The sequence below is a fragment of the Pteropus medius genome, unplaced genomic scaffold (assembly GCF_902729225.1).
Source record: "Pteropus medius unplaced genomic scaffold, Ma_sr-lr_union100, whole genome shotgun sequence".
Lineage (NCBI taxonomy): Eukaryota > Metazoa > Chordata > Mammalia > Chiroptera > Pteropodidae > Pteropus > Pteropus medius.
This window is the reverse complement of record NW_024344436.1, coordinates 313,095-337,356: the sequence shown is the minus strand read 5'-3', so window position 1 is coordinate 337,356 and position 24,262 is coordinate 313,095. Positions and strand designations below refer to the sequence as shown.

General features: G+C 37.5%; 1 protein-coding gene and 1 pseudogene across 1 annotated transcript in view; one reads left to right on the top strand and one right to left on the bottom strand.

The window, feature by feature from the left end:
- The window catches only part of BARX2 (BARX homeobox 2), a 60,308-nt gene that overhangs the window by 9,303 nt on the left and 26,743 nt on the right, over positions 1 to 24,262 (top strand). The window lies entirely within an intron of this gene.
- Positions 727 to 844, bottom strand: LOC120610583 (uncharacterized; annotated as a pseudogene).

Here is a 24,262-nt window from a genome sequence, read left to right as displayed (position 1 = left end):
CTTAAAAAATTGTCTAGGGACAGCTATGAATACCGAAGGTCTAAAATTTTTAAAATGTAGCTTCTTAGCAGGGAAAAATAATGTCGATATCAGCATATATATGTTGGCTGAGTTCTCTTTATATTCTGTAACCACAATTTGATTTTAAAACTTGGTTTGATGCATGATATCAGGGATTATTAGGAAGGGATGGGAACTGTCACCATGGTAATCGCATGTTTCGGATAATAAATGGTCATCCTGTGGTTTGCAGAAGTTAACCTAGACCACGTTACAGTGACACCTGTGGCGGCAGATGGTTTGTTCAGCCTATCTTAACAGCTGAGACATTTTTCTCTTCTCTGCAAAATACATAATTCCAATTTAGAAATATTACTTTAAGACATTTTGACAAAAATGCAGCTATTTGGGAGCTCTGTCTTTTTGTGTCCCTTTCCTGGGTGGCAGGGGCAAGCAGCATCAAGCCCGGTGCATTTTGTCTCATCTAGGTAGATGCACATGGTGGCTGGGGTCAGTCTAAGGGACTGAAGCTTTCTCTTGCATCGTATACTTGTCAGCCTGAATCCTTTCAGTGAAGTCTTATTTCTTTTCTTTTTCTTTTTTTTCTTTTCTTCTTTTTCTTTTTCTTTTTTTATTTTTTTTTAAGATGAGGCAACCCTTGATTGACTTCACAGATTGCAAGCACCTTGTCAGTTTACAATCCCTTATTTTTTATTTTATTTTTTACACCTATAGCACCTGTCTTCCTAAGTGGTCTCCCATCCAAGTACTAACCAGGCCCGACCCTGCTTAGCTTCTGAGATCAGACGGGACCCGGCTTGTTTGGGGTGGCATGGCTGTAGATGTCTTATTTCTTATAAAGCAAAGACATTAGCTAGGCTTAGGGCTGTGAATGGAGGAAACCTTATCAAGAAAGACATTCTAAAGAGCTGCTGGGTGGCTGCAAAAAGAAGAGAAAACACAGAAGGCCTGCTCCTGCAACCCAGTGAGGTGTTCACTGGCGACAATCCTGAGAGATCCACCTTGGATCTTCTCTTTGGAACTACTTGGGAAAAGACAAGTGAGGATTTAGGATATGTATGGTGACTTTTAGCAAGTTTTACTGAGTGGCTGTGAGGGGAATATATTTTAACAAGGTTCCAATCCACGTCCTTCTTTTTCATGACTGAAAATTTTATTGAAATTGTTGATAAATCACCCCAGAGGAGTTTTGGGAGGCTGTTGTTAATTTTGTTATCCCTGGATATCACGGCAACTCATTATTGTTCTTAGCACATAAGACAACTGTGTGTCTAGAGTGGTTGTGTTTTCAATCGGTTTAGAGTACAGTGTAAAGGAACATCCTGTTGGAGTGTGTTTTTGTTTGTTTGTTTTAACTGGGTCATTGGTTTTAACTGGCAGTTAGAACAATTAGCTGCATAAACAAAATGTTTTACTTTTTAGGGAACTGAAAAATAGAAATAACAGTAATTATAAATGGTAACTTTGTGTCAGGCACTAGGTGCTTGTCTACATTAGGCATTTAAACTAAATGGAGACCTTGTGTGAAGCAGAATTATTGCTGCTTTCCAGGAGAAGAACATGAAACTCAGGGAAGTTAACAAATAGCAACAAGGTCACATGCGTAAGTGGCTGAGTTGAGACTGGAACTCAGGTCTGTCTCTTTCAATATAAAGTTCCATACTAGCTATAATTATATGAATGTATGCAAATTAGCACCCAAACCTGTCACTTTCTGTGGAGACTTCCTATTATAGATAAAGCCAAGTTTTTGATGTGCCTGCTCTATAGGAATTATTTTGAACCTATTTACTCTTTTATACCTATTTATAATCATTTAATGTGTGCCAGTCAGTCTTTCATTTTCTGTGACAATTTGGGTTTCTGAGTGATTCCAGAAGAATTTCAAAAAGCAGTGCAGTCTTTGGAGGAAGTGAGGTAGTCGGGAGAGTTTAGACTCGACGTTGTCCAGCTATGTAACATTGAACTAACTCATTGCTTCTGGATATCAGTGTCCTTATCTGTGTGACATTCTCAAGACTCCTTTGGACACAGTGTGCTTCCATGAACTGTGGTTCTCTGAGTAAAGCTTTTCTGGGGTAATCGAGGATAGAATTCTCATTCATTTATTTATTATCATTCATTTATTTATTATTGTAAACCAGAGAAAATATGCTTTACAAATAAGTGCCAGACAAATGCCTTGAAAATTGAGATTTGGAATATTTTTTGTAACATAATTGTTATTAAGTTCACTGGAAAATAAAAAGTCTGGCATTAATTTGGCATCATTTAAACAAAAGAATAAGAGACTAATTTTTCACATTATATCTAGTTGGGCTGGGGTGCTTCTGGGAATCTCTATTTTTAAAAAGATTTCTCTATAATTATGTTGAACAGTCAAGTTTGGGAATTACTATAGTGTAAATACGGCTTAACCATAGATTGAGGTGGTTTACATGCCATGACTCAAATATATGAAACCATTTAATAGTGGTGACCCCAGTATATGGGTTTTGAGTCAGATGGTTCTGGGTTTGTTTGCATTTTATTGTCTGCGTGACCTTAGGCAAGTCATTTAATCTCTCTGACCCTCAATTTCCTCATCTGTAAAAAGAAGACCATAACAACTACCTAATAGGGTTAGTCATGAAGGTTAAATAAGATAATGTATGTAAAGCTTTGAGCAATTACTGTGTAAGTGCTCAGTAATTGATAGCTTCTATTAAGAATAATTATCTTATAATAATAAGCTCATCTTGGTTGACTGAAGCACAGCCCTTCAGGGAAAGATCACTATTCTTGGTGAAGTAAACTTAAGAAAAATTAAATATCTTTAGAAAACGACTCCACTGGAGCGTTCTTGTGGGTTATGTCATTGCACTGGCTTCCTTTTAAGGCCTCTTGCATCCTGGGTGGTCTGTGAGCTGTTCAAGTTTGAGTCTTCTCGAGTAAGTATATTACACCTCCCCTCCATACCTTTGTGTTTTATAATGTGAGTTCAGAATTTTGTAAATTTGTAAATGAGCGGCATAAACAAGTCAATACTACAGCATCACAAAATGGGTTTTGTTACTTTATTTTTTTACAAGTGGTGCTTAGGATTAATTACCCCTAGGAAGTATTTCATCATGCAGCTGTGCATCTCAAGAACTGTTTTGGAAAAGTGTCAGAATTTCTCAACAAGTTTAATTTCTTTTCTTTGAAGAGTGGAGTTAGGGATAGTCTTTTTTTTTTTTTAAGAGAATATGGTGTGGAAAAAAGTAGCAGTCTGGGGGCTAATTGTCATAGTATATTATTGGGTCTGTGATTTAGAGGGTGTTCCAGATGAAGCCCTTATTTTACAGCTTTGAAGTTGCTCATGGAGTTAGTTTAGGATTGCACTCTAAATGGTAATGATGACCATTGTGTGGAAAGGGCTGCACAGACAAGGGTTCTGCATAGATTTTTTCCTTGACATTATGTTTCCAACTAGTGATTGGTGTCTTAGGAAGTCAAATATCTTCTGATGAAATACTTTAATAGGTGAATCCATTCCATAGTGTGAGAAAAATTTCTTGATGAGTTCTCCTTTTCATGGTGTGAAGGAAGCCCCAGTGAATAGGGTGTTACATCTGCCCAACCATTTATAAGGAAGATTCCTATAAGCAATCTCTACTGACCTCATCCGGGTTCAGTGGTAGGTGGGGGCCAGGTGGAAGCAGGTGGGATAGGACATGTGGATGTGTCATCATGGCTGCCATGGAGTGGTATTAATTTATGTAGGGAGGAATGACTTGGTCCTTCAAGTTTTGCAGAACCATTGTTCAAATAGGATTCAGTTGGAGATATGGATCTTTGGCAGCTTGTCGCGAATACTCTGTCAAACCTATGAATTTCGGGAAGCAAAGTGCATGTGGAGTGAGCAAGAATAGGTGAGCGGTGGGAGGTGGGAGGAGAGAAGGAATAGGGAATTGGCAAATGGGGAAAGAAGAGTCAGGGTAAGGAAACAAGCTATTTTGCTGAAGCATGAATCTTTAGATGCTGTTCAGCGTTTGTTATCCCCAGTAGGAAAACAAATTTTAAAATGAGAATGGAATATTTCATTTGGGAAATTGTCCTGTGAGTACATGCTTATTATCAGAGGCGTTCCTCATAACTGACAGCAGCTGATGACTTCTGATTGGGCAATGGCCTGCTCAGCCACACATGTAGCTTAATTATCTTGTATATTAATGGTGCATTAAAGAATTTCATCATCCTGGGTCACAAAAGATCATTATTATTATATTATAATATAGTAATGGTGTTCATGCAGTGTCATGCAGGGAATTGCATGTACTTGATGTAAAGAGGCAGTGTGGGAGCAGAGATCCAAATGTAAATCTTGACAGAAAACCTCTCTTCTTGGGCCCTCCACTCGTTTTGTGACATTTCAATATCTAAGTTTCTGCTATTGATAAAGCAGACCTACCTTCCCAGTGTGTTGAGGAGGAATGACTGATTAAGTAGTATTAATTTAATGCTTTGAAAAGATGAACAAGTGGTGAGCATATGCTGGCAGTCTCAGAAGAATGACATATCTTATTGTGTTTTCCTAGACTACTAGACCAGAGGTAGGCCAAATTTGGCCTACCATCTCTTTTTCTACTGCCATGAGCTAAGAATGGTTTTTACATATGTAAATGATTGAAAAGAAATCAAAAGAATGATACATCGTGACATGAAAAATATAGGAAATCCAAATAACTGTGTCCATAAAGTTTTATTGGAACACAGCCACGCCCATCTATTTACATGTCGTCTGTGATGGCTTTTGTGCTACAATAGCAGAAGTGAGTAGCTTCAACGAAGACTGTATGGCCCATGAGCCTAAAATACTTACTATCTGGTTCTGTACACAAAAAATTTGACTAGTGGAAGCAGGGTACCTCACTTGTGAAGTAAAGTTATTACTGATTCACAACAGACAATGTCATTCTAGGCCATAAAAATACCTCCTTTGATTCATCACAGACCAGGGTTCTGTTGCCATACTGTGATGTGTGAAAGGCCTGAAAATGGGAGTTTAGTAGGGGATTTTGCAAGAACTCTCTTAAATTGAGATCAGGCTCTTAGCTCTAAGGATTTTCTAAGCTTTTCTAGAAATAACATAAGATTTATTTGCACCGAGAGAGGGGTCAAAAATATTTACAGTAGAGTAGTTGGGATCCTGTTGAATTTTGGACTCTTTTCTTGCCATTCCAACCCTTATTGGTTTTTCCAGAGGAAAACTAAGGATGACAACTTATGAGAGGCTGGGAGTATCAAAATTACTGATATTTTTCAGTTTAAGGGTTGGGTGGCATTTTATATGCTTCTTATTTGACTTTAATTTGTCACTCATCATTGGAAATAATAGTAATAATAATAATAATAATAATAATAATAATAATAATGATGTAATAAGTAAAGTTATATATATTACCACAGGCCCATTATAGCTGGGTAAAGCACTTATTGTTAGCATACATTCTGCTGTGGAAATGCACATTTATATGTGCCTGTAGGAATTTTCAACAATTCAGGGTCAGGGGCTACAGACCTTTCAAGTAGGTCAAAGTATGAATCTCTAGGTGCCTCAGTCACACTATTTTCATTTAGGCACTTGAGTTAGGATGAGGCTTCAAGTTTCCAAGGCAGCCTTTGAGCTAATGAAACCCATGGGGAAGTGGGAGATGTGAAATTAATCTGATTTAGCTATAACTTCCTATCCATTGTTGCGTTTATCCAGACATTAGGCTGAGCATCCTTTCGATTTAGCCCTTACAACTAAAATGGACTTGGAGAGGAGTGTGTTCCAGTGGAAAGGAGACTAACTTCAGAGGAAGAAATTACTTACATGTGGTACATGCTACAGTGGATTTTCTTACTCCAAATCAAAGATAAAGTTCACGAAATGACAATAACAATAATAAACAAAATAAACATAACAGCAATCACTTATACTTATTATGTACTAGGAATTGCTCTGAATACCTTACATGAATTAACTTATTTAATTCCTACCTAATAATAATGCTATTGTTTAGTACTAATAATTTCATCTCATGATCATATGAGATACTATTCTTATTTAACAGATTAGGAAACAGAAGTAGAGAGATAAACCTCCTCTTGGGTGGGGTAGTATGGAAGAGGAGAGAAGTAAATAACATTCTAGGTTGTATAGAGATCAACTACATTAAGGAATAATCTCTGATTTCTATAGTGCTGATATAAAAAACACCTCAGAAATATGGGTGGAGGGGCAGAAGACAAATCCAAACTTTGTCACACATAAGGAAGTCTGCTGCCTAATTTGGAGCTTAGACTCTTGAGCAATGTCTTAGTTTTATAAGTGTGGTGATGGGTACAGAGTAGATCTTTAGCAATATACTTTTTAAAATTCTAATTTTCTTTTATTAAGATTCATTAGATTTTTCCTTACTTAGTTCTTTATTTCCAGACTATCAAACTACCACTAGGATGATTAGTACATGTTTTGTTTTGTTTTTCCCAAAGAACAGTAAAGTTCTTACATAGCTGATGTCCTGGGGGAATATATTGGCAAAGTGAGTTAATGATAGACATATTTCAATATTTTATCCATTATGTTTCACTGTCTTAGGTACTGTTCTAGGATGAATGTGATTTAAGTAAGTTTTATCTTATTGTTAATATGTTTAAAAATTAAATGTCGAGTAGATAAAAACATTTATAAAATCTGTTTAGGATATAAGAATAACAATACAGTGAACACCTGTGCATCCACCACTCAGTTTAAGAAACAGAACATTTCTTCTGAGGTTGCCCTGGGCCCCTCCTTGATGCTGTCACCTTCTTTGTCCCATCAGAGGTAACCAGAATGGCAGTTCTGTATTCAGACCCTGCTTTTCCCTGTAGTTTTATCATATGTTTGTATCCATACCTCATATGTTGTTTAGCTTTGCTTGTTTTTGAACTTTATGGAAATGTTATCATACTACATATATTTTTTGTGACTTGTTTTTTTCACAGAGCATTGCATTTCCAAGAATCATCTATGTTATGTGTAGCTGCAGTTCACTCATTTTCATTGCTGTATAGTATCCAGAGTATAAATATACTGCAATATATTTACCCATTTCATTGATGGACTTTTGAGTTGTTTCCAGTTCTTATTATAGATATTGCTGCTTTGAACATTCTTGTTAACTTCCTTTTTAAAATCAATGATTAGGAGGAGTCATTTATTCGTTTTTCTATGAAAAGAATAGCCTTATAGCTATTATAATATCTACTTCTTACACAGATAAATGTGGTTTTTATTTTGGAAGATGTATGTTAAATGGGTTTATTTTTAATTGCTTTATTGGTGATTTTTTTTTAGAATTGACAATGATTTGTATATTTTCTGAATTGAAGCATTTATTGTAAAAATCACTGCAAAATAAGGCTGCCCAGTTTTATAGTAAAGGCTTTATAAATATTTTAATGACATGAAAAAATTTGAAAATACTAAATATCTTTAATTAGAATGTGAAGTACTTTCCTTCTCTACACATTAAAAAAGCTTTTGTGATCCAGAACAACGAACAAAAAATATTGTATTTTATAAGTAAGATGGTCTTTGCCCCACTCTTGATTATTTGCAGACTTTTAAAAAAATTTTATTTTTAACATTTAAGACTTAAAAAGACAGACCTTAAAAACCTTTTGAAATAATTTATAGAATTGTACAAAGGCACAGAGGTTTAGAGTAGGTAAGAATCTATAGTCCCTTTGCTTTTTTGACTGGGAAGAAAACCAAAGCTCTAAGTAAATTACTTAACCAAGATCACAGTGAGGCCTGCTATGCCTTTTATATACCCCTCTAAAATAGCTATATGAATCTATAGTCTTATTTCTGAATTGGAAGCCAAAAGCTTCTTTTCATAATAATATTTTTAAAACTTTAATGCATTTAAGAAGTGAAATCATTAATACAATCTGTCAAGACAGTTTGAGGTTTGACTTTGAAAATTGTTTTTCTCCACTGCATCCACTGTGCTGACCCTGGAGAGATTATATTTAGTTCCTAGAACCTGGTTTCTGACATTAACAGTATTTCCATTGTCTTACAAATCGGCTGCTGCCAACTGGTTGGAAGACAAGCACTAAGCTAGAAGGATCCTGCTGTAGTGTCAACAAAGAAAAGCACAGGCATCTCTCCATAGCTTATCCACACACTGTCTAGGGGCTTTCTCTCTAAGGAAGCGGCAGCTTTGCAAGAAGGATCTTAATGAGGTCATTTGGATTAGACTGGGTTAGTGGACAGTGAGTTCCCGTGCACGCTTAGGGTTGGGTGTGAGGCTTTTAAACGTTCTTGGAATCTCCCCTGGACCTCCATCACACCCCTGCAGTGCCACGTCAAGCCCTCTCCCTCTGTCCCCATCCTGAAATAGCCATGGTTCAGCATGGAAGAAATTTAGTCCCCTAATCCTCAAGAGCTGATGAGCTCTGCATTTGCCAGGGGGTGGGTTTTGACTTTCTTTCCCTTAAGGAGAATCTCTGAAAGCTTAAATTCTGTTTTAAAAATCTAATAGGAGCAACAGGACTTGAGTTGCACCATGTAGATTGGGTTTCCAGCTCTGCCACTAGCTTGGTGACTTTGGACAAGCTGCCGTGCTTTTCTGGTCCTCTTTTTCAGTGTTCTTGGGTTTGCTGTAGAGATTGATAAATTCAGTCTACTGAATTTTATGTGGACAAAGTATTTCACCTCTGAAATAAATGGAAGAAAACAATAAATATGTATCCTACATGTTTCTTTATGTTTCCACATCAGAAAGCCAGGGGATACATCTGCAAGAAGCCAGAGTAATGGTTGCTAGATTCACAGCATGCCTGGTACTGTGTCACACCAGCTGCCCCCGGCCCCACCAGGCTTAGTCAGTATATTATATTGAAACTTTTTGTTTGACTGTCTCTCTGGTGAGGTCCTGAGCTTCCATCAGGCAAAGATTCTACCTTATTTTCTTTGTGCCTCTAATATCTAACATATTTTTGGCATATAGTAGGTGCTAAAAACACTATGGTTTTGAAACTTATTAAACTCTGAGAATTGTCTTTGCCCAGTTATTTCCTGACAGTGGTTTTCTTACTGTAGGCAATGTATTTTTCTCTAGCTCAACCAGTCCCCGTTTTATCCACACGGTCAAAATATCTCCTGTCTATTCCATCCTATTCCGACACCTACAGTTTTCAGATGTTGCTGCTCTTCTCCCCACGCACTATTTTGTTTGTTGAAGAGTTTATAATATGTGGCTTGTTACACTTACCTAATGGATTTTATCCGGAATGGTCTGCTCTAGCATTAGGGTCCTTAAATTTAAAGCCTTATTTATCTATGGTAAAGTGTCTGCTGTTTCTTTAATTGTTTAAGTTCATATTGATTGTATGGCACCATGTGGGATAATGGTTCATTTCAAGTTCATCTACAAGATTAAAGTGTGACCTATTTGGGTTGAGGATAGGAGTTAAACGCAGCTGTTAAACAGTGCATAGCAACTCCTCACAACGGCTTAAACATGAAAAAGGAATTGGAGTAATAGAATATGCTGGAATTTGATGAGGACACTGAGTGCTACGGGACAGGGGGTTTGAACTTGCAGTTGTAGACAATGACTACACCTCCTAAGACCAGAGCCCTTGAATCTTTAGCCCCACAATGCCCCAGAAGAAAGACTGGTTGAATTACCAGCAAGGTTCCAGTGTAGCTTATGAAAACTTGTCCTACGACATTCGTTCCTTTCTTAAACTTCTATATAGTAGTGAGTTATAGTCTTGCCACCTTCAGGAACCATAAAGTTGATGATCAGAATAATTGCAAGACCTTTGAAAACTTTCAGAGATGAAAACTGCTAAGAAACTGAGAGAAAAAAGTCACCTAATACACATAATTGGCATTAAATATAATTTCACAAAAGAATCTGGCCTGTTAGTAGACATTGAAAAATGCCCTAAAAATGTTTATAGTGTCTTTTAAGAGTACTGAACCATTGAAAATAAAATTGTTAATGAGCTTGCTAGCCTCTTTTTGTGCACAGGAAATGGAACAGATGGCTGTGATTTATTGATTTTTTTTTTTTGGATTTTATACAAAATCACATTTTAAACAAGTTTATCAAAAATTTACAATGTCTACATTAAAAACCTTAGTGAATTTAAGGCAATCCTTAAATGATGGAGTGACTCACACTAAACTTTCTGGTAAAAACAAAGAAAAGCTAAAAGCTATTTATTGTTTAAAATAGAGTTCATTAATAAAAGAGTTATTGTGCATTTACCCACAGGTGTTGTGCTAAGACTGAAGATAGTTCCTGCCCTCATTCTTGTGGGAGATGCATATGAGTAAATGTGAAGTCACTAATACAACATCATAGAACACATTTTGTGTTTCAGGAAGGTTGGTATGCTGAGGGGCACCCAACCCCGACTGGGACTTGGGGTAGCAGTTAGGGAAGGCAGCTGCTAAACTGAGACTGCAGGATGAACAGGCAGGCTGAACAGGCAGGCTGAGAGGAATATTCTATAGCTGAGGCAGGATGTTGCAACAATGAGTTCCTTTTCCCAGTCGCTATAATGAACATAATGGAACTTTTTTTTTTTTTGAAGAGCTCATCATCTTCAAGTAATTAGTTTTATTGCCAGTCCTTATATAGTGACATGTAATAGAATATTAATGACACTATCTGAAATATATCTTTAGAAATTGTGTTTCAAAAGCAAACCTGCCTAAAGTTAACCGAATAATCATGTAGTAGAAAGACAATGCAACTCATTAGAATATATTGTGTGTTTTCGTATCATGACTTATTGTTACATCATAAATCCATCCTCTTTTTTTCTCCCTTTTATCATTGTTGCCTTTGAGGGTCAAGATATTATCTATGCCTCTTGATGAAAGTAAGGCTCTGTGTTTTACCAGGAATGGAGGCTCATTTGATATACTGAGTTTACTTTTAATTTTATAATGAGTCCTTAGAGTGACATGGGTAAGTTGTTTCATTTGTTTTGAACTTTTTCTTTGGAGTAGAGACATCATGCTCATTGGTGAAGTATGTGGAAGTTCTTAAATATCAAATAGGAAACTTGAGAAAATACAAAATATGATTGTGTACATACGAATGTTTGCCTGTTCCAAGCAGATGCTCAATAAATGCTTGCTGAAGTAAATTTAAATGAGAGTTTAACCATTCACAGTTCCTTGTAAAGTGTTAGCATCCTAGTTGCAACAGTAGGCTCTCCTGTTGTGTAGTTAGCTTATTATTTGGATGACTGTTCTCATAGGAAGACTATGAGATTGAAATAGAGGGAGAAAGTGGGAGGATAAGTGGTTTTGGAGAGCCAAGAGAACAAGTTCGACTGTAAGCCAGCTGCTGGTTTTCTTGAATCTAGAGAGCTGGTTCTTTGATTAGAACCATAGACCTTTAGAGCCACAGGCTACTAGTGACTGCTCATTTGGTAAGCACCTTCATTTGACAGAGGAGAAATAGAGGTTTAAGTCAGCTCAGAAAACATTCATTGAGCACCTACTCTGCCATGTCCCTTTGGCTGCTACAAAGAGGAATTAGCAAAGGGCTTACTGAGTAGTAAAGGGATACAAACATATTATAAGTCAATTTAAATTATCCATGGAGAGCACTGTGAAAAGTAAGCATGGAGTCAGTTCTTGGGAACACAAAGGAAGGAATTTAGCTCAGTCTGTGTAGGAAGCAGCAGGAAGAGGCTGAAGAAGGTTTTACAGATGAGAAAATCTGAGCTGAATCTTAAAGGATGACTAAGAATTAGCCATGGGAGTGAGAATCCTGGAGGTGAGGCTGAGGACATTCAGGGAAGAGGGGAAAATATGACCAAGGATAAACTGTCTCAAGACAGCATGGTGTATCTGGGAACTGCGAGCAGGTCAGTGTTAATAGAATCTGAAGTATAAGGAAATGTGCTAAGTGGTGAGCTTGGAAAGGGAGAGGGCCCATTGCCATGGAGGCTTTATTCTGTAAGCTCTGGAGAATCACTGCATGCATTTAAGCTAGGGAATAACAATTCGATTTGTGTTTGAGGAGAATCATTTTGAAGGCTGTCCAGGACAAAGATGAAGGCAGGAGGACCAGTTAGGAAGCTCTTGCCATCATCCAGACAAAGGTCGATGGACTAGGACAGTGTTAGGAGTGGCCAAGGATGGAGGTGTGGGGCATCCCAACATTTAATGGGTAAGAGAGAATTAGGAGCCTAAGCAAAGCCCCAGTCAGAGAGATAAAAGAAAAATCAGAAAAGAATATCAAGATTTCAAAAGGAATAAGTGATCAGCGGTGTTAAATGCAGCTGAGGGATGCAATTGACTAAAACCTGCAAAGTTGTCCAGAGAAGCACTACTCAGAGTGTGCCCTGTGGGCCAGCAGTACCAGCAGTTATCTGGGAGCTTGTTAGAAATGCAAACTCTGGACCCATATCTCAGAGATATGGCCTGGATGTGGAAATGGCTGTGGATGACCTGGACATATTTTTATTGGAATGTTTGGGACAGAATCAACATCACAGTAAATTTGGGAGTTAATGTGAAATGAGAAAGTGGGAATAATATAGTCTTGCAAGAAATTTGACAAAGATAGTAAAGAGGGAAATTGTTAGAGATGGATAAAGGCCCAGAAAACACATTTTTAGCATGGCAGAGACTTGAGCACCTGTTTTTTAGCTGAAAGAAAAGTAGAAAGATTGAAGTTTATGATAGAGAAAGTGGGTAAAGAAAAAAATAAATATGTAGAAGACATCAATATCCTTACCTAGAAGTGCATGAACAAATGTAAATTATAGTACTATGGGTTGAAATGAAATGATTGCTTGGCTTTCAGTTCTGGCTCTGTATTTCAAGGTTTCTTTGAGAGGCTTCATTGTGTATGAATAATATCCTACAGCTTTTTAAGGCACAGATCTGTTTTGAATTCTCAATCCCTCACCAGTAAGGGTAAATTTAGACAAATTATTTAGACACTCTGAGCATTTATTTTCTCTTCTCTAAAAAAAGGCATAATAATACCCACTACACAGGTTTGTAAATGAGAAAGTGTATGTATATAAACTCCTGGATGTCTCATACTAGTACAGTTGACCCTTGTACAATATGGGTTTGAACTGTGTGGGTCCACTTACATGTGTGTTGTTTTTTTTTCTTCAATAAATACCTGTACTGTTTTCAATCTGTGTTAGGAGTCTGTGGATGTGAAGGACCAATTGTAAGCATTACGCCATTTTATACAGAGAACTTGAGCATCTGCTGATTTTGGTATCTGATGGAGTTCTGGAACAGCTAATCTTTTGGAGAGTCAAAAATTATACTCAGGTTTTTGACTGCATGGAGGTTTGTGCCCCTAACCTCACATGTTCAAGGGTCAACTGTATAAACATAATCACTGAACAAATGTTTGGATGAGTGATTAAGTGAGTTGATATAAAAATCAGTGCATGACTAGGCAGACCATTTAATATCGGAATGTTGCAATTTCCCTATCTGTGAAAAAGGGCTAATAATAGTGCCCTATCACTTATAGGATCTTATAAAGAGAAAAATGAGCTACTTATGAAACACTTTCATAAAATTTAATGTTTCATGAGTTAAAGGAGACATTTCATTATGTTCGTTAATACTGAGACTTGAGTGGTTAAAGGATTAATTAACTGATTGACTCCTTTTGTTACAGGTTCCTAGTAGATCCTTTAGAGGAGAAATCAATCAATTAATTGATCAGTCAACACCTGCTAATTGAATGTCTTAAGTATGTGAGATAATATTCTAGAAACTGAGGGAGATCTAAAACAAACGAACAATAACAATGAAAACTCATGAGGAGCTTAAAGTCTACCCAAAGATAAGGTGTTCAGGAAGGAAGTGATTCTGGCCAAGTGAGGAACTCGAATAGTACACAGTAAACAAAATTGTTTAGAGGAGGACGATAACATTTGTAAATCACTTCCTTATGCAAATGCATAATATTTAGAGAAATTGGCATATACCATGATGAGTGGTGAGGTGCTAATGGTATCCTTGGAATGAGGTGTTGCAGTCCTTGGATTAAAATGGCTTCACCTGTGTCTCCATTGCTTTACAGAGCTCTGAGCTCCAGTGGCTTTTTCAGCCTCTAGGTTTCTCAGTCAGGAGTTAGCTGTTTGGAATGGTAGTCACTGTCAGTGGTTTACTTTGAAATTGTTTCTTCCTCTCTACTACTTCTTGCCTACACAATCGGCAGTGGAAGAAATAGAAGCAAATATAGCAGGGCAGTGTTGCAAACTTAATTTTTCTCGTGGAAATTGTAGGTAGAGCCCTGCATTGTCTTCTTGGAAGGAGCCATATTTAAAGGCTGTGTGGGTTCTGGATTTACCTCTAGATGCTGTTTCCAGTTCATTCATGAGGCTGCTACTGGCTTCTCAACCTTCAGCCTTCCAATGGCAGTCTTCATTCTTAGACCACTATTTCCCAGCATGCCCTACCGGTAGCCTTTGGCCCCAGTGCTCACTCGGCACGTGTGTTTCCCAGGCCAGTGGTGATTGTGCAAGGTGTATCTCTGCTACTGCACATGACTGCCCATTTTATGTTTATAATTGACTAGCATTTCCTCCTGTAGATTTCATGTGGAATTGTGGGTGCCTGGATGGGAAAGCAGTAACAGCCCCCACTCCATTTCTTGTTGAGATAGTTCTTGATTGCTTCTAGTGCAACTGGATTTTGGATCAAACAGCAGCTTGTACTTTTCTGAAGACAGAAAAAAGTCAGTAGGAGTAAGGACAACAGCAGAACAAGGTTTAGGATGCCAAACCAGGACCTCACTCTAAGAAATGATTTGATCAAAGCATCCATGAGAGAGAATCTAGTATCTGTTTCACCCCGAAAGTCCCAAAAGGAGAACTACTAAGACCTGTAGCCACACATGCTGCCATTTTTGTTACAGTTTTGACTGCTAATGTCACATCCTGAAGTAAATACCAGTCAGATTTGCAAGGGCACTGCGGGAGGCCACAGGCTGACATGGTGAACAATGCCCCATTCACAGGTTACAAGGGCAGGTTTGTCTCATGTGCCAACCAAAATGGTGCTGGGAATAGATGTTATTCTATTGTCTTGCTTCAGGTAATTGGAACCAATTAAGAGGGTGACACACAGTAGAAACAGGGAAAGAAAACACAGAGGGTGTCAGGTTTTTCCTCTTGGCTCAAGAGAGAAAGTGGGTGTTTGCCATCTGCTTTCCAAGTCCACTTATAAATTGCTGGATACTTTAGTTTGGCAGTTGACCTTTCCTGGCTTTTCTCCTCCTTGGTTCATAAAACAACAATGATGCTACCTGCTCTATGAGAGTAATGTTGTCTTAATAAGCCTGGTGAAAATGCTTTCCTCTTTGCAGAGCCTAGCTGTTATTCCATGTCTCTGTCCCAGGAAAGCACAAAGCCTGTCCATTTGGTGTGAGCAGTGAAAGGAGGATTCCAACAGGTGCCATTGTAAGCTTGCTGGTGGAGGAGCCATTCAGAGGGCATCAGGCTTGTTTTGATCTTTCCTCAGATGGAAGGCTTTAGTGGAATACCCTCTCAGGCTGGGCAGGGGACTCTTTGATCTCCCATTGCCTAATAGGCAGAACCCTCTTCTCTGTTTCCTCTAAGGACAAAAATAAACAGAGAAGCTGAGTTTGGGAACAGCTGCATAAACAACGCAATTTGGAAGTATGCAAAAAATATGTGGGTTATATATACATTCATACATATATCCTCTTGATCCATGTTTTGCATCCTTGTGACCATCGCTTGATCTGAGACAGATTTCTATCAATGTAGTGAAATCCAGACCCTTAATGCTCCGAGGGGTTTAATGCCTCGAAACATTTGGGCAGAAGTATTTCACCCTGACATGGAGCAATACTGAGACATCCCAACTATAGTATAATAAAGCATCCCTTCTTAATAAGCCAAGAGTAGGCTACTCAAGCCCCGGAGGGTAGGTAACTTGAATTGATAGTCTAGTAGAAATGATAGGTTTACACTTAGATGATAGAGTCCGTAAGTCTGAAATCAAATTCATCTTTTTTCCTGTGCCCCTCCCTCCCAAGGAGGTCTTTCTTTTGACCTCTATTTATTTAATGGGATCACTATTTACCTGTTCACAGGCACAAAGCTCTGGAGTACCCTTAATTTGTCTTCTTTACTCCTTACCTCTGATCAGTGTCTTCATTGACACTTAGTTCAAACCATTATCACCTGGACTAATGTAACAGTTTCCTAACTGACAATATAACTTTACATTTAAAGATGATAAGTAAAAATCGTGTGGTAATACAGTTGAAAGTTCAGACATACCCTTTAGGTTCTTGGGAGAACAGAGATGAAACAATGACTTTCGAAAGACAATGACTTTCAAAAGTGTAGAAACATTTTTACAAATAATATGAGTCTCTAGTTATCTTCCAAAACTTTTCTTCTCTAACCTGTTTTACATGTTTTTTGCTTCATACCTCTGTCACAACGTTCCTTCTGCCTAGAATGCTTGCATTCCTTCCTCTGCCAATCAAAATCCTCTGTTATTTAGAGTGCAGCTCATTGCCTTCTTTTTCCTTCAACATTCCAGGCAGAAGTTTTCACTCCCTCTACTGAATTTCTAGAACCTTTGTATTCTTTATTGCACATTTAATTGAATGCCTTGCTCTATAGGTATCTGTGTATATTACTTATATATCTCTGTACTAGATTATGAATCCCTGGACCTAGGGACTTTAAAATAACATATTTGTTAGCTACAGAATATAGTATAGTGCCTTGCATATGCTAACTTCTAAATAGGTACTTAAAAAATAAATGGATGGTATAAAATCATGATAATCATGCATTCATCTAATAACCTTTGTGCCCATTTTTTTCCAGCTTTATTTAGGTACAATTGACAAATAAAATTGTAAGGTACTTAAAGTGTACAGTGTATTGATTTGATATATGTATACGTTGTGAAAGGATTCCTCCCCATCAAGTTAATTAACACAACCATCACCTCACATAACCTCACAGTTACTTTTTTTTTTAGGGAGAACATATATACCTTTCTTTTGTGTGTGTGTGATACTGTGACAGTCTGTTAACTGAGAGGGATGCTAAGTGACTAACAGGCAGGTAGCATATACATAATGGGTGGGTAGATACACTGGACAAAAGGACGATTCTCATCGCAGGTGGGATGGAGGGGGACAGTGCGAGAGTTCATTATGCTACTCAGAACAGCGCACAATTTAAAAGATGGATTGTTTATTTCCGCAGTTTCTCATTTAATATTTTCAGACCATGGTTGATGGCGCATAACTGAAACCATGGATAAGGGAGGACTACTGTATTTATATAGGTTGATTTTAGCCCATTCAAAGCTTTAAAAATCCTCTATTACTGTGTCATGCAACATAATCCTTTTTTTGTGACATAAAAGGATTCGATAAGAATACTTTTTCTATTTCTAGACAGATTTTGGGTATAGATATTGAAAAAGGAATAATGAAACAGGGACTGAATGAAAAAATGCCCTGAGAGGTAGCTGTTAAACGACACTGGATATGGATGGCGTGCAAAGCCTGTTTCGCCCTGCCTGACCTGGCCCTTGCCTTGCTCTCTAAAGTCCTGTTGTGCTTCATTCACATCCTCTTTTGTTCTTGGAACATGCTAAGGTTTTTCCTTTGCATATACTGTTCTACTACCTGGAACACTCTGGTTTTTCCTCAACCTTCAGATTTCTTCTAAAAGGTCTCCTCTTTGAAGACTCTATCTGTCTCAACCTTCTCACCCCTCAGACCTCACCCAGATATCCTCCATCACTCAAGCTACTTCTTGCATAGTGCTCATGACAAGTTGTGATTACGTATTTGTTTACTTATTTATTGTATTGTTTATTTTCTCTGTCTATCTCTCCATTGTAAGCACTCTCAGTGGAGAGACCATATCTATTTTATCTACCACAGGTGCTCAGTAAATATTTAAGTGCTATTAAATCAGAAGGTTTCTATGTAAATACCCACGCAATATGGTTAAACATGGATGGGCAGTGACCTTTACTGCCCTCGGGCTAATCAAAGGGGGTCTAATCATTATCCAGAATCCAGAGTGATGGTCACATTACAGACAAGCCTGCGTTATAACAAGCTTCTATCCAAGTACATTCTTGGCCAGTCTTGAAATAGGTCTATAGTACAGAAGATTTCACAGTGTTCTGGTTTTGCAATGGTGGCCCTCCATGTTGAGATGGAGCCTGTAAAGAATTGCAGAGAGTGGAGATAAAAGAGAATAATATGGAGATGATGAGGTTATGCTCAGCAAATAGCCCTTTACGTCTTTAGGGAACTGTGTTTATATGGGAAATCTGTAACTGAATTGTGGGCTAGGTGGAATCAGGATAAGAACAGTAAGAATGGGATGAGGATCATATAAGGCAAAGTTCAGAGAAAATGGGTTTATTCACTTAGAAACAGGAACACTGCAGGCTTCATTATGGTCCATAAGCATGTCAATCAGTAAATCAACAAGAGTTTGGTGACTTGCAGTTTGTTCTTGGTGATGAGATACATCTCAACCCTGGCTGCACTACAGAATCACCAGGCCCTACCGCAGGCCAGTTAAATCAGAACCTCTTTGGGTGGGGCCTGGGAATTAATATATCTTAAGAGCTCCCACGGTCGTTTTACAACTGAGATTGAGACTCATAGGGATTGAGTCTCTGTGGAAGATGATCAGATATAAAACAGGACTCCTTAAACAGGATGCTTGATATAGCTGGAAATGTAATGCTGAAAATGAAGTGATAATATAAGGTGTGACATAAGTAGTTTATAAAATACATGTACACAGGCTTAGAATAGGGAGATGTTTTTGTGCTTGGGATAGTTAGGGACTATTGACTGAGTGTTAATTATGCACCCCGCCCTGAAATAAGTTCTGAAGGAAGCACAGAGGACAATACATTTCTATTTAAGAGGAAAACCAAATGACAAGCTTGAAAAAAAAAAAGAACAGTTATATACTGCTAAATTATGATTGGAAATTTAAGTGTATTAAGAGTTTGAAAAGGTAGCCTTAGAAATATTTGGAAAAGATTTCTAGTTGCAAGTGAAATTTGAGTTTTGCCTTAAAGAATTGAAAATAATTCATTTAATTTTATAATTTAAAAGGCGACCAGTGAGGACATACTTCTTCCAAGGCATCATGCTAAGAACTTCACACGAATTATCTCATTTAGTTCTCACAGTATACTTATGTATAAGCTAAGGGTTATTATTATCTCTGTTTTGCAGGTGACAAAACCAAGGCTTATCGAGGTTAAAGAAATTTGTGAAAGGTCACACAGGTTATTAAGTAGTGGAGTTAAACGCAAAACCAGGGCTGTGTGGCTCTTGAGCTCAGCTTGTAATCACCATTGATAGGACCAGTGTGAGCAGAGGAGGGAGGCCCAGGAGTGCAAAGTATATTTCTTATATACACTGAGTAAGTAGCAGGTTAAGCTGAGTTAACTGAAAAAGCCTGGTTCAATTTATTAGGGTTTTTGATTGCCAATTCATGGAATTTCACTTTATCTTCTAGACAGCTGGGGACTCCTTGATGGTTTTTGACGTAGGGAGTGCAAGAATGAAAAGTACTTTTTAGGAAGACCATAAAGCTTGAAGATATAGTGACTAGTTAGAAGGATGTCTCAGTGGTCAAGACAGGAAGGCTGAAGGGCCTGAACAAGACTGGTGATAGTGAAACAGAAAAGTATGTGACAGATGTAGGGCACTGTGAAGAATGACTTTTTATGTCCAGAGATAGCAGGGCATGTAGGAATGAACAGTATATAACTCAGGGGTTATTTTGGTTTGATATTAATTTGAATTTCCTCACATTACAGTAAGGTAAGGAAGTGTTAGAGTTGAGAAAGTATGTTCTTTTAAGAAAAAAGCAAATGGCAATTTTTCTGAAATTGTTTAAGTTCCAAATTAGCTAGCTGTAGTCTTGTAAAGATTCTATGACCTTTAATTCAATTTAGTTCTGGATATTATTTAATTTAGGTCCTGTGACTAAGCTATTTTATACAGCTTATCTAAGCACTTCTGAGATAAAGGAATTACATAAGTGCAATCTTTGATTCTAATGTAGGACTCTTGTAATATTTCTCAGCATGCCATAAACCTTATTTCTCATTCCCCTGCTTTCTTTCTGTAGTGTTAATTACAGCTACCAACTTGGGTACAGATCTTTCTTTAACAATCTGAACTCTTTTCTCTCCTGAAGATCTTCTCTAAGTCTTGGGTGGGGAACTTTCACATTCCTTTTCCTAGGCTTCCATAATATTGTGCTGACCCCTGTGCCCTCAAGTCATGTGAGCACTATGTGGAGATGACAGCAGTGGGGAGAAGCAGGGAATGAATCAGAGTCTGCTTGTAACTACCGTGGTTGTTGTCATGTGGTGTCTTAAGAAAGACCCTGTGCCTTGATTACAGGTATCCTAGGTATGTGGAAAAACTACCTGAGCTAGGTGTGAGAAATTCAATTGCATTATTAGTAATGATTTTCATAATGGCTAAAGAGTTTAGGCCAAAAATAATTAGAGTGAACAATAGAGCTCTCTATGTAGTTTCCAAATAATGAGATAGCAATTAAGGAATGGGCTTATTGTTATTTTCGATATTAAGCATTTCAATTGAAAGCATGATTGGTAGGACGATGTTCATTTATACCTTTATTTAACTCTGTAATTTTAAATTTGATTCAAAAAGTAAAATAAATTAAAATTATAATTTAAATATATAAATTATAAATTTAAAATATAATTATAAATTTAATAAAAATTTAAATATAAGTATATTTTCAATTTACTATTAAATCTTTTATTTTAATTTAAAAATTAGATGATTTCACCCTCCCTGCACCATTATAAACCTTCTAGCAAGAATGGTTTTGGCGCTTCTTAAGTTTCTCGGTTCATTCCCTATGATAGGCCCCATAATCAGGCTCTTAATGGTGTTAATGATGATAATGACAAGTTTTAAGTGTGCTAGTATTGTCTAATAAGGCAGACTCTGATTTTCCATGACTTCATTGTGTGGGGCCAAGCTGGTCAAGGCCCTTTTCCCCTTTTAGACCCAGCAGCATCAGGAGAAGCCTTTCACCTTCTCTTTTTTTTAAAGCAAATTCTACAGGATGCCATGGGAAATACTCTCTTAGAACTATGCCAGGCAGCAAGGTTTCCTTCCTACAGTTGTCCAGAGATTTCAAATAAGCAATATTGGTTGCTCTGTTGATCCCATTTGTTATAACTTGTGTATTAAATGCATCTCCCAGAACCTGGTGAGATGGTCTCTTATAGAAACTTTTTCAGAAATTACTCGGGAAAAATAAGTTGTTTGTGTTTCTGATTGATCGTCTTTGGCTATAATGCCCAAAGAATTTTGAAACTAAGAATTTTGTAGACCCTTGCTAGTAAACAATAAGAAATGATAGAGTCTATTAATTATACTTGGAGTTGATATGTTGAGGCTGATTATTTCCTCCTAGAACTCTGATCATGTAGAAGCCCTAATCAGTAATGAGTGAATTAACAAGTTGTCACCATTAGTTTATATTTAATTACACTACCTTAGAAAAGTGACAATCTGAACCTGACTCTAATAACTTCATTATAGGCCTAAAAATATAAAAAAAACAACTGTAGTTCTTCCTCTCCTCTGTGAATGGATGGTTACAAACCACTGAGATTTTGGTATGGTACAATTTGGCTGCTGCTTGAGGCTATTTTTGGAGGCTTTTGGAGTGTCTTAGGCATATATTTATCCAATGTCTTTATCTGTACTTTAGAAGACATTAGAACAGTCCTGCTTTCTGCTCGTCCTTTGCTGACTTGTGAGGTAATAATGTGGACACAGCTGGATCAGAGAGAGACACTGCTGTGCCCTGACTCACTCTTAGCTCTGTTCCCCAGGATGGGGAAGATACTTCCCCTGGAACAGCCCCATCTCACCCTCTCACACATGTAACAACAGGGAAGGCAGATCTGGCCTGAAGGGACGTAATGGACAGCGGGATGGAGAGCCTGCAAGGTTGAGCCACAAGAAGGAATCTGTGGCCCGATTGAAAGAGCCAGTGCTTATAGGGCTAAGTGTATGTTTCAGCTCTTCTCTTTTGGGGCCTAAAAAGTTATTCTTGTCAAATATCCTCTTTTCTGTGCTGAGCCCAATTTGTAGAGATGAATACACATTGCAGTTGTCAGAGGAATGTGGGCCTATGACAGAATTACAATGAGTCTCTGCTGGTAGGTACACTTGGAATTGGGTTCTGTAATAATGATGGCAAGAAGAGAGATGCTCTGGGAAGGACTGTGCTAGTCCAGAGGGCCCCTGTCAGATATTAATACCACCTAAATTTATCTTGCCCTTTTTAGTTTATAATAGTGTATATAAAGTGGAATATGTCGATTAGCACATGGACATTTTCATCATTTTCCATTTTCTGATTAAATTTCAAAACCTTGTTCTGATATCCATCTTATTAAGTAGGCAGAAGAGATTCTAAATTTTTAAAATACATATTTATTTAAAAAATCCATACTTTGAAGTAATCTTGGTAATATTCTACACTGCAATTTATTGACCTTATTTTTTATTTTCTGTTGATAGAATGACAATTTTTGTGCCTATAATCCTGAGCTCAGAATCTCCTAATGAAAAGGAATATTTGTTTGTTTCGCATTTACTTTTCTACAGCATTTGCTAACTTGTTTACCAGTTAGGGAAATAAAGTTGACTAATTAAGGGAAACCTAAAGCAATATTGGTATATATTTCTAGGAATAATGACTACAAGTTTTATAAAAATTCCTCTCTACTTCTCACATGGCCAATGGGGGAATGGCTTATGGAAACTGAGAAAATACCTGGGCATCTGGCTACAAATCCGAGTTTTCGCCCAGGTGTGTACCTTGTTGGCTCAGTTCTAAGGTCTTGGTAATACAGTCATTATTTCTGTGTTAGATGGATTTCAGAATGTCATATGTTGTTTCAACCTAAGCCGTTCCCCAGGAAATACACTAATTGCCATTTTTTCTTGCCTGGACTAAAACCATGGTGTGCCATCTTTCTTCCAGGCAGAGCAGAAGCTCTCCAAATAGCACCTCCTTCATCTTTCAGAAAGCCATGACCTTTACTGGTTTTTCTGTATGTGGAACTATATATAATTTTTTTTGGTGTCTATATTTCTGTAGATTTACATTTTCTACATTGAAACACTATTTCCAATTGGGAAATATTAATGTGACTTAAGAAGAAGCAAATACATATCCTTTACCTGCCTTTTTCTTTTGGGAATTGAGTGCTTTGTCATGAATATCATGAGAGCTTTGAGGTAAGTAATAACTCTTCTTATGCAATATGAGCCAATACCAGTGTATAAGTCATCAGCACACCCTAGCAGAAGCAGAGGGTTCTAATGAGATATGAATGTACCTCGACTGTCTGGAACACTGGAACATCAGATAGGAAAGTCCCTGGTAATTGTGTTTTAACGTTTTAGAAGGCAGGATGATGTAATCAAAGAGCAGGTCAAGAAACAAACAGATTTCTGTTCAGGTCCCAGGTATGAGCCCTAGTCATCGGATACCTTTGTGAGGAGTAAAAGAGGTGTGTTGTGTGCACGTGTGTGCACACGTGCATGCGTAAAGTCTAGCCCATGGTGGTGCTCAAAGGTTTCCTTCCTTTGTCCTCTCATCTGTCCATTACCTTGAGATTATGGGTGAAATTTAAGAGACACAAGATTTATTTAGTGGCTTGGTGAGCCTCTTCTTTTGACGCTTCATAAAGCCCTTACCACAGGGTGAGTTATTATTATTATTTTTATTATTATTATTATTATTATTATTGTTATTAATTTAACAAATAAATCATTGCCAATATTATAGGCCAGGTTGTAATATAATCAAAGATTTATCCTTTTTTCCTACTCTCTCCTCTCTTCCAAAATATGTATTAACCCTATTTAGGAGAAATTTCCAAGCAGAAGTCTTTCAGATTAGCTGGTAATATATCACATTATTAGCTGTGCATCTCTTATACACTCAAGCTTCCTAAAATAAATGACTATAGGCATTACGGAAAACAGTACAGAGGTTCCTCAGAAAATTAAAAATATAATCACCATATAACCCAGTAGTCCTGCTTCTGATTTATATCTAAAGAAATAAAAAGAGATATCTGCACCCTCATGTTCATTACAACATT